Source organism: Falco rusticolus, chromosome 15, assembly GCF_015220075.1.
Source record: "Falco rusticolus isolate bFalRus1 chromosome 15, bFalRus1.pri, whole genome shotgun sequence".
NCBI classification, from domain to species: Eukaryota; Metazoa; Chordata; class Aves; order Falconiformes; family Falconidae; genus Falco; species Falco rusticolus.
This window is the reverse complement of record NC_051201.1, coordinates 21628637-21640328: the sequence shown is the minus strand read 5'-3', so window position 1 is coordinate 21640328 and position 11692 is coordinate 21628637.

Genomic DNA, 11692 nt, shown 5'->3' with positions numbered 1-11692 from the left:
ATTTCTCATGGCAGGCTGCCGAGCAGCGCCAGCGGCCTTCGTATCCTTTCTATCTGGATTGGCAGAACACACTGTGGTCTTTTGCCTTTCATTAGCCTTTGTGAAGCCGTACAGCTGCAGCTCTTCACAGTGCTCCCCCATGCCTTGGGGGAAAGGCACCTTCTTCAGATTTTCCAGCTAGCCCTGTGGCAAGGCAGAAATCCCTGGTGTTTTAGGACAGAAGGCACTTTTCTTCCAGGTGCTGGGTCGCAGGCAAGGCGCAGGCAGCACTCGGGCTGAGCAGAGTTTGGGCTGCAAGGAGCGCGTAGGGACATAGAGGCAGGTTGCAGAGCGCAGCGTGTACCACCTCAGGGTGCTCTCTGGCTGGGCCAAGATCTAGGTGTGGTGTTCCAGGCACAGCTTCTCAGGGGAACGGCACATCGTGCTGATGCAGAAGATGAGGGATGTGGCTGCCTTGGTGCATGTTTCTGGCCACAGCTGCAGCGCTGCATCCTGCTGTGTCAGGATGTGGCATTGCTGGAGCCACAGAGAAGGCAGCTGGCATTCCCTTGGGGAAGGTGAGGTTCCTCAGCTTGTCAGCTCAGCCTCATTGGAAACACAGAGCATGGAACCTACTTCTCCCCAGCTCCAGCTGGAAGGTGTAAGAGCACAGCAGCACCCCACGATCAGTCATGGCACTGAAATGCATTGCAAACTGCTCTTGGCCCTGTTTCAGGCTCAGGTTCTCATTCACAACTACGCATTAAAAGCATTTTACTTTCAATTAGCGTATGAAATGGAGGAGAGACACCAAGGATGAAGATTGCTTTAAAAGCTTGGAAGCCATCTTCTGTTTATGCTGGGATCCTATAAGATCGGACAAAAATAGCTTCACCATAAGAATCCCAGTTTGCCTACAGATGAGCTTGAGAAACTGCAACCTTAAAAATCCCAGCCTTACCCCCACCCCCCCTCCAGATTTTATTGTGCCTGGAAATGGGCAGTGGTAAGAAGCTGCCTCCTGAGGGTTGTGATGGTGCTGTTCCACCTCTGTTATGATGCCTTAGCACAAAAAACAGCAAAAAGCAGAAGGAGGTTGTGAAAGCTCAACCTGCAGTCTCAGCTTGTGTGGCTTATAAGGCTGGGCCCGTCTCTAGCTGTCCTGTTAGTCCCTTGAGAGCTCTCCCTAGGTAAAGCAGCAGCATGAGGAGGATTATGACAAACCCCTACAAACAGGAGGTTTTTTGCTGAACATAAAAGGCAAATTGTTCCCTAACTTCAGACCAAGGAGCTGCCAAATGCTTAGGATGCAGCATGTGTTTTTTTCTCAGGCATTGAAGCAAAAGAGTGAGGAGATGATGACATAGTCCCATAGGTGGGGACCGTGGCAGTGATGTACTTGGGAGAAAGCAGTAAAGTGGATACAAAGGTCAAGGCACCATCAAAACAATCTTCTGATGTGCCCGTTTCTCTTGATATAGCACCGTCCTCTGCAGCGTGGCTGTATCTTGGTTGGGCAGGCTCCCATCACAGCAATGATTTAAGGTGAGTTTCTTGCCTTCACGTCACTTACAAATACAAGATTGGCAGTTGGGGTGTTTAATTGACACCTGGGGAGTGGGAGCTGATGATCCTGCAGCCCCTTTCCTAAGTGCCTTTTGTGCCCGTGGGTGGCTGAGCAGCCACTTCTACTGCAGGGGGGCGACTCTGGCTGGGCTCAGGGAGCGTAGGGTCATGGGGGGAGCCATGCACAGGCCCTGGTCATCATTAATGGAACAACTGTTGGAGTCCCACCCTTTAGCAAAGGCTTTCAGAGGAGAGTCCTGCCTCACCTGTGCTGGTGGAGACCGGAGGAGCACTGAGGAGTGGAGCAGAGCTGAGCCAGGTGCAGCCCATGTTTCCCTGGGCAGGGCTGTACTGTGTTGTCCTGCCCCTGTGAATGTGGCTGCGGTGAAACCAGCAGGTTACTCCGAGTTTGGACCAAATCAGCAGGGTTTATTGCAGTCATGGTGGATTTACCAAGCCCTTGCCTGAAGGCTGAGCTGTGATTTTTCCTTTCAGTTTGGGCTTTCAGGTACACAAATGCAGCTCTAGCTGCCTGACTGTGAGGCCATCCCATGCTGATGCAAGCAGAATGGAGCAAACAGATCATTGCCTCCCCAGCTTGCCAGGCCTTGTCACCGCCACACTGCTCTCCTGATGAACACTACTCTGAATTCACACCAGCATCCTTCAAGTGAGGCCCTCCCTGCACAGCCCTGGGCAAACAGTGGCATTTAACCCCTGGGCATCCCTGCAAAGCAATGCCACCCTTGCCCCCAGAGCCCTGGCTGACCAGGCTGTGCCTGCGGCTTCAGCTGAGTCAGCATGGCAGGATGGCACAGGGAAAGGAAAATCGCTGTGAATCAGGCCTTGGGAACAGCATCTGCTTCGTGGCAGAGACCAGTCTAATCTCCTTAGCAATCATCTCAATCGTAGAATCAGCAGGATGCTAATTAGTTGAGAGGCACTTAAAGACAGACATTGAGATCCCTCCCAGCTTTTAGTGGAATCCTTTTGGTTTGGCAGTTGTAGCTGGCTGCTCTCCTAATGAGTAGGTCTGCCTTGGGACTAAAGACCTTCTTGGGGTGCCTTGACACCAGTTACCCTGCAGCTGCCCATCCCTCTCTGCTGGGTCTGGCTGGGGTGTTCACACAGGTGAGATGATGCCATATCTGTGTGCTGCCAGGGAAGCACCCACACCAGCCTCCCTCTCCTGCCTGAGGGAACCAGCAGACACCCCAACCTACTTCTGCCCAGCCCCTCTGGCCTGGAGCCAGCGTCCCCCTCGACCCTGAAAGCCCACAAGCTGATTAAACTCAGCATGTTAATTGGCTGCGACAAGTAGTTTTGTTATCTTACATTTAGCTACTGATTGGGTATGTGTGACTGGATTCACAGCAAAGGTTGGTGCCAAGCTGGCCAAAGCCCCTTGTTTGGTCCGCTGTAAGATGAGGGATGGGGCTCCAGAAGCTCTGCCAGGACCAGCTGTACACCAGTGGTACAGCCACACAGCCAGCAGCAACCACATCAAGGAGGATTTTACCCCAGGGTTGTGCAACAGCCTGCTGCAGGAGGAGGTGATGGCTGGAACAGAAGTGGGTTTGAACAGGTATTTGGCACCCACTGGTGAGAACCACTCTTTCCAGGGCTGCTCGACACCAGGATTGTATTTAAAGGCCCCAAACTGGAAGGATGCACAGGCTGGTATCCAGCCCTCCCCGTGCTAGTTTGATGACTTCGTCTTAGTTTTGTCTTGTGCTTCTGTAAAGGACAGGGCTAAAAAGGGAAGGAGAGGACAGGTGGGCAGGGAGGTGTGTGCTGCATGGCTGGGTTGGTGCTCCCACACGTGGCCCCAGAAGTGCTCCTGGTGTCAGGTGGGGTCCATGCTGCCCTTAATGGGAAGCTACTGAAATTTGGTGCCTCCAGCTCTGGCAGGTACGGTAGGGGCTGGAGGGGCAGCAGGCTGGCCACCTGGAGGGGCTAGAGCTGCAGGCTGGTGGCTGTGTGCAGGGAAGAGAGGCATGTTCAAATCCCCAGTTACCAAAGTGCCTGCGCTTTTGTCCTGGTTAAAGGTTGGGTACCTTGAGAAAAAGACTCTAGAGCTGTTGGCCCCTGCTTCCCATCATTGGTGGGTCAGGGTGTCCTTGAGCCCCCCCATCTCCAGCCTCCAGAGTGTGATGCAGGCTCTCCAGAGAGGAGCAGTTACTGAGTTAAGAGACAATGAGGGATTGTGAGGACACACTGGTGGGTTTTGGTTAAAAAAAAAGAAAAAAATCTCCAAAGTCCTGTCTGAGGCACTCGGACATACTGAATGTGCCTTTCCAAGGAGTTGGAGAGCTGAGAGAGGAAGGTTCGTGGTCTTCTAGTGAGCCACAATCTGTGGGAGGAAGGGATGAAGACTTGCCTCTGTAGTGGAGAGGGCTGTTGAAAAGGGGTGATGTTAACAGTTAACCCACTGTCCTGGGATAGCGTGTGATGGGCCCTTTGCCCAGCATCTGCCAGGTCCGTGGCCCAAATGCAGCGTAACGAGAGTGCATTAGTGAGAAGTGAGATGAAATCATTAGGATTGATGGATCCCCCCCCCAGAGCCAGGGGTATTGATCAGCTGCGGGCCAAGGAGAAGGTCAGGGGCAGAGCTGGTGGGGTGCAGGCAAAGGGAGCTGGGTATTTGGCTGCTCCTGTGAAGGCTTTCAGGACAAACAAGGAGGAAGGGACACAGGTGGCTGCTCAGGCCCCTCCAGATGCCTCCTCCTGCCCAGGTAAGGATTGGTTGTGCTGGAGCCCTTCCTACGTGTGCGGCTCTGCCTGATGCATCCCGCTCCTGACCCAGGCACCCCAGCAGGGAAGCCGATGCCTGGAAAACCTCAGACGTGTTGTTCCCTGTGCTCCAGGCTCCTCTCTTTTCATGACTGTGACCCTAGGGAGCCCCCAGCTCCACTTCTGTTAGCCTCCACCACCCAAACACAGGGAGTTCACTCCCCGGCTGGTTTTGCCCAAGGCTTTGCCGTCCCTCCTGTCTGACATCCCCTCCTTGGCTCTGTCACCCACCCAAGAAGCTGGGCCAGGGTCCCAGCCTGGCTCCATCTCAATGTGCTGATGAGGTCCTGGGAGTTTTGGCAGTGCAAAGAGAACCAGCTTGGCTTGCCTGGGTCAACCTCTGCCTGCACAAGCAAAGGAACACCGAAGCCATCCGGGACTGCTGCAGCCATCTGTGAGACTTCCCAAGAGACACCCCCCTTGGGACATCCGTATCCAGCCAATCTTAGGTTTGAGCTTATTTTCATGGGCAGCCTGCTGACGTGTCCGCTGCAGGCAATAGGCATCTGCCACCTTCCAAGGAGAGACGGTGGGTGCCCATCCCACCAGGGCTCCCTGCGGTTTGCACACAGAGGGGAGAACCCAAATCCAGCCTTGTGCAGGGATCAGCAGCGTCTGGTTGTCTCAGTAGGAGGGTTGCTGGGCTCACGTGAGCTTGCTTCTTATCTTTCTGATGTTAGAAGCCAAATATAACCTGCTTTAAAATACCTGCCTGGCCAGCCCGAGTGCCTCTGCATCGCTGGGAAATCTGTGTTTCAAGACCCAAGTGCCCTCAGCTGCTAGCACGTCCTGGTCTTGCCATGAGGGGACCTTGGTGTGTGCTCATGGGGCTCCCTGGTACCCAGGCAGGAGTGGGACCCCCTCACACCTCCCAGCTGAGCTGTGCATCGCCAATCAGTGGAGAGGTGCAGCCCCCACACACCTGGGCCCTGTGTCTCCAAATGCATTTGGTGGCAACTGTGGAGCTGTGGAAACTGAGAACAATTGAGTCTTCCCACTCCATCACCCTCCCCTTAAACTCTCACAGCAGCTCGCAGCCAGAGAAGCCAGCCCTTGGAAACAGCATTATCCCGCTCTCCAAGGGAAGGTGAGAGTGGGCAGCGTTGTTCCATCCCAGTGGGTGCTGTGTAACTGAAAATGCTGCTTAATGCTGACTTTGAGAACGTGCCAGTCTCTGGCTTCGGTGGAGAGAGACCCTGCTGTGTCTGCTCTGTCTCACACCTATCAACTTGCTAAATGCATCTGCACACGTGCAGTTACTCTGCATGGCTTGGCTCTCCTCTGCTGACAGGTATTTATTTAAAGCCTGCCTTGGCTCTGGAAAGGGGCTGTCGCAGAAGTGGCATGGTGGGGACAGGCGCTGCTGCTGCCTGCTGCCGTGGCTGGGAGGAGGCAGGGAGGGATGGAGGGGGCTGCTCAGGGGAGATGGGCAGGAGGTTGGCCTGTGGGCCCTAAGGCCTTGGCAGCCCAGCAAGTCACAGAGGGGCTGCAGGTGGGCTCTTCAGGCAAGGACCTGGGAAATAGCACATCCAGAAAACATGCGTGTTCCAGTGGTGGGAGAGCTCTTCATGCGCCAGGCCTGTTCCCACAGCCGTCTCTCCCTAGGTGCCTCTCTGTGCATTTTGAGGCACTTGTCCAAAGCAACATGTTTGCTGGTGCTAAGACACCTTGATGCCACATAAAGCATCATTCATTTTTCACTTTTCCTTTGAGAGCCTTTCTCTGTTTGTCCCTGGTACAGCTCCGAGGGGTACAGGGCGGGGATGTGTGTGTGTGCAATGAGAGTGGAGGTTGCACCTGCTTTTGGTGCCTGCAAAATCCAAGGGAGATGGGTGAACTTTTCTGTGGTTTCCATGTATTGTGATCAAGGTTCTGGTGCTCCTGGGATGAGTGGTTCCTGGGACAGTCACGGAGATGTTTGCATCCACATTCCCTGCTGGATGCGTCTGATCCCTGGTCTGGAAAGCCACGCATTGTCCCCTCTGCATGGAGGCAGGAGCACAAGTGAATGCCAGCTCTTGAGGGACCCCTGCATCCTCTGCCTGGCCTTGGAGCAGCGATGGCAGGCACTGAAATGATGCCTGGTGGCATCAGCCTTTCTGGGCTGGTGCTGGAGAATGAGGAGGACCTGCCTCTCTACCCTCTGCTCCATTAGGAGCAGGCGTATCTCCCCCTGGCTCTCCAGGCCCACGAAGTGCAATGCCTGAGCTGAGATCAGGGTTGAGCAGCTTCACCACAAGAAGGGAACTCAAGGCAGCGCAGTGCCGCATGTGCGCTGCAGGCACGCTGAGCTCCGGGGCCACATCCCTCCCTCTGTAAATCAACTTTGCTCCACTGCGCTTGGCAGATGAATGCAGCCAGTGGACCCAGACCTTCAATCCCAGGCAGATGTGCCTGTGCAGAGGCAGCTCTGAAAACAGCTGATGGCAAAGGCTTCCTTGTTCCTGGCCCAAGGGTGCTGCTGAGCCATGGGAATTTTTCTTGGTGGGTTGCTGGGCTTTTTCTTCCTTCTGGCTTTTGGACAAAATCCTCCCGCTTCCCTGAGGCAGAGGGGCTGTGAGCGCTTGGAGGAGCAGCCATCCTGCAGAACCGGTGGGCAGCTCGAGCAGTGAAAGCCGGGGGGGGGGGGGGGGGGGAGGGATGGGACTCGGGGTCTGAATGAACAGAGAAACTTGAACAGGGCCCAGCCCTATTAGAGAGATGTAGGAGAACATCTTGTTAGGGCAGAGCCTGCAGCCAGGATGGAAAATTACTGGTAGCCCCGTTGGCAGGGCAGGAGCAGCTGAGGCGGGGGCTGGCGGCTCTCCAGCCCCAGCACATGCTTTGTGCTGCGGTGGGGGAGCAGACAGGGCACGGCACATTTCTGCCCTGTGCCAGGTCACGGAGGCAACGCTCCCCGTTTCAGGCTCGCAGGCTGCATTGCAGGAGGAGGATGCTGAGCTCCCTGCAGGGTTGCATCTTTCCAGGCAGCTTCAGCAAAATGCGTGGTGGTGGGCTGGAGAGCAGCATGGCTGGCTCCTGGCTGTTGCTGCCTGCAGCCCAAGCTGTGAGCTCATGCACAGTTCTGGGGGGACCAACCTGCCCTGGGACCAACCTGGTGGCTCTGGGCAGGGTTTCCAAGGGTCAGTCTTGAGGTGTCCAAGGTCTAATTGCCCTGCTGTCATTCTGGCCCAGATTATTTGGAAGCCAGCAAGCCGTGTGCCTTTCGCTGCCCTGGGGATGCAAGGCTGGGGCAGATTGTGCCTGCCCTGGAGTGGGCAGGCAATGGGATGCAGGATGGGGCCCATCACCAACAGTCAATGCTCCAGCACTGCTGCCTTGAGCCCAAACCAGCCTGGTAGCCCCCTTGCTATGGCCACAGCTCCACTTCACATGGCTGCAAGCCTGTGGAGCAGCTCCACCTAGAAGACACCTGTGCCTCAGCAGAAACACATCCCTATGGCCACCGAGACCACCCTCTCTTCTTGTGCTTTGTGTGCACTGCTGGTTTCTGAGGGGTAGCTCCCGGGCATTTTTGGAAATAGGCCCTTGGGATACGTCTTACTAACTGCTAATTCTCCTTGTTTCTGCCCCTTTTGAACAGCGTGACAAAACCAGCCCATCAAAGGTCCAGGGCCAGCAGCCACATGCTCCAAACAATGTCTTTATTTAAGGGCAGCAGTTAAAACATCATGCTTGCGCATAGCCAAGGCTAAATTTAGCTCTGACTCCTTTGTGCATTGTCACTGGACTGCATGCGCCTCAGGGTGGTACCTAAGCCCCATGAAACACTTCAATACAGGCTCATCGACCGTGCCAATCCCCTGACCAGCCAACATGGGCAGCCAGCACGGGCCCCAGGCTGCTTCTCCTCCTGTCCCGAAATTAGCCCTGTGTGCAGCACAGGATGCACCCCGGAGCTGTCAACCATGCCCGCCCCAGAGCTTGCATTCAGACCTCTGCTTCCCTTGCTGGTCATCTCTGTGGTCACTCTCTGCTCCTCCAGCAGATGGGTTCTTGCAGCATTGCCAGCACTGGGTGCCATAGTGGACAGGGTGGCAGTGGGGTTGAGGGTCCCAGCTCACCTCTGGTGGGTTGAGTTGGCACCGTGGTCCTTCCAGCAGGAGCTTTGTGGAGGAACAGGGCTGTGCTGGAACATTTTTGTTAGAGTTTTATGGCTTTTACCCTCCTTTTCATGAAATCTCTCCAGGTTTCTTCCAGAGATGGGGGAAATGAAAGGTCCCAGGGCCTCATGTCCTGCCACGTCCCCTCTGCCAACACCAGAATTGTGGGGTTCAGCAGTTTTGGCTGCTCTGCATCCCTGCTTGCAGGCATGACAGCTGAGGCAGCTCCAGTGGTGGGGATCCTGGCTAGCAGGGCAGGCCATTGCTTTCAAGCTGGTCTTTTTAAGGGAGGTGACTCTTGGAGAGGGAGGGGGACCCTGCTGGGAGCTGAGCTTTCACTGGAGCGCCAGCAGAATCCCTATTCCAGCTCTCTTTTCCCCATCCACCTGGCCTGCTCTCTGCCACACCACGCTGAAAGCGGAGCTGCCACAAGGCTGCCTGTGGATGAGGCTTGTGAGCCTGGTGGCCCCTGCCTGGCCCAGCCGCTCAGTCCCTCAGTTTCCCTATCAACAAATCCCACAAGAAGATCTACATGGAGATATGTGAAACCTTCATGTGGGCGTTTCTGGCTTGCAGGGGTGCTCGGTACAGGTAGGCAGCATAAAACCCCATCCCCACCTATGCACATAACCCTGGGCTTCAGGGAGGACCTGCAGCCCCTGTTGGGGGTTGGACCAGCAGGTTGACCAGCAGGGTCAACTGGATCCATCCCAGGGTCCCTGGCTGTCTGCTGTGCTCTGGCTATGGAGCCATGACTCAGAGCTCCATCCTGCTCTGACAGCTCCTCCTGTGCTCCCTGTGCCACTGTTGGTATGGGCAGTGGAAGATTATTTTGTGCTACCAGTGCACCAGGGAAGGAGCCGACTACAAAATGATGCTGGCTGGGGTGCGTCCTTGGGAGACACACCAGATAGCTGGGGGGGAGGATCCAGCTCCCAGCCAGGAGGCTTAAAATACCATCTCCTGCTGCCTGCCTTGGCCCCCTCTGCTCACCGTGTGGGAGGACAGAGGCTGGCTGGGGATGAGGGGGTGAATGGCCCTGGGATGGCACACTCCGCTCCAGCCCACCAGCCCACAGTGGCAGGGCAGAGGCTTGGGTCTGGCAAGTGGTGCTGTGCTTCTGGCAGTCTTTGCTGTGCTGCTTATGACCGGACCGCAGCACTCAACTTCTTCCTCCAACTTCTGGCTCTGTCCTGCTGGAGTGGATGCCCGGCACGCTGTGGCAAAGACACGGTGGCTCCCAGGCTGCTCAGGTTTTGTGGGAGCCTGGCGAGGAGTCCCCCGTGCTGCTGGGGCGGCCGGCACAGCTGGGAACCCCAGACCTGAGTGCCATGGGGGAGCTCTGCAAGGTGTATTTGGAGCTTGATCTATCCCCCCTGAGCCCCACTTGCTTTGGTGAACTGAGGGTCAGGCTGCCAGCCTGAGCCTGTGTCCATCACCACCCACCTGCTCTGATATGTGTGGCAGCACAAAGGAGGTGGGAATCTGGCCCAAGCCCCAGGACACCATAGCCAAGCCCAGCTGAGAGTGACCAAGAGGTTTGGCTGTGGCAGCACTTGGTGGATACGCTTCTCCAGGCAGGCCCTGGGCACCGGGGAACACCCCAACATGATCCCCCCTCTTTGGCACAGGGGACGGGACATCCCTCAGTCAGCTGCAGCCCAACTTCAATGCCATCACTGACACCTCTGGGCAGAGGGCTCCTCGGGTCCTTGGGAAGCACCAATGTCACAGCAGCATCTGGAAATTAACATCAGGAATGTATGACTAAACGCTGGGAGACAACACAAGTCTGCAAGCAGTATCCATCCCCAAACCCCCAGCAAGGTCCTAGGGAGTCCCTGTCTGGGGCTGTGACCTCCCTAATGCCACCTCTGGAGCCAGACCTCTGTTTTACTGGCTTAGTGTCGCATGGCTGAGCTAAAAGCACATGGAAAGCCACATGGAAAATGCTACTTTGACCTGCATCAAAATGCAGTGAAAAATAACGTGGAAAAATCCATGCTTCCCTTTAATCGTGCAGTTTAGGGTGTGGAAGTTTCTGCTTGTGGGTGATGTCTGAACCCCCACGTGAGGTTACACCCCAGTCCCTCTAGGTTAGAGCACAAGCTCTGTGCTCTTCCCAAGCCTAATTAATTGTGCAATTACTCCAGCCACATGGCCCTGCTCCTTTGGCAAGGTAGCCATCTAAAAGCTGTTATTTGATGAAGCTGGATTCCATGCAGATCAGATAAATCCCCAGCATGAAAAATCATTTATTCCTATAGAAATCACGAGCAATTGGAGGAGGAGGAGGAGGTTTAAATTTGCAGAATGTCAGGAAGATCTGAATCCAATCCCATCTCAACCCTGACCTGTTCCGAGCAAACCCCTCAGATGCTGGCCCCACAGAAGAGGGTGAAGGGCAGCCCTTGAAGGCAGGGAAGATCTGACCCCATTGAAATGCTGGGTGCTGGCTGGCTCTTAGTTGAGGTTTAAAGGGTCCCTGTGCTCCCTGACACCCCAAGTATTTTCTCCCTTTGAGGTGAGAAGGTGAACACAGCCTGGATGCAAAGCTCTGGTGACTCAGCAGGAGAGGCTGAAATCAGCTGAAAACTGGTTGCCGTCCAAAAAGCCTGGGACAAGCTGTTAAAACAGAGGTACCAGGGGTGGAGATGAATGTATGAGCGGACATTCCTCCAGCCCCTCAGCAGGCGTTTGTAGGACGAGCTGCCTGTGGCCACCCTCAAGGTAGCCCATGGCCCAGCAGTGAAAGCTGCTGTGAAGCACAGGGGTATGTTGGCCACTGCAGCTGGCCAAGGGGTGACAAGGCTGAGTTCTGGAATATCTGGTTCAACCCAGGTGCTGCGAGCAGCCTGTGAGCACCCACTGCCATCCTGCAAATGTAGGGTTGGGGACAAATTTGGATGTTTGGATGAGGGTGGTGCTAACAAGACCCTGAGTCAATCCCCGCTGAGATGCCAGAGCTGCTCCCAAGGCCAATGGCTGGTGGTTACAGGGACTGCCAAGAAATCCCTTTCCAAGGCTAGCCTAGGTCTCCTGCTGGCTGATCTTCAGAACCTCCAGGGCAGAGGTTGTGTCCAAGATCCCAGCACCCAAATCCCAACCCTCTTGCAGTGTCTTGCATGGACCCTTCTTGGTGTAGGAGAACCTGAGCCTCATGCGTCCAACAAAAAAACCTTGGCTTTCCCATGCTGACAAGTAAACAGCACTGAAACACAGGATGAGACAGCATCAGGCCCTGGACTCAT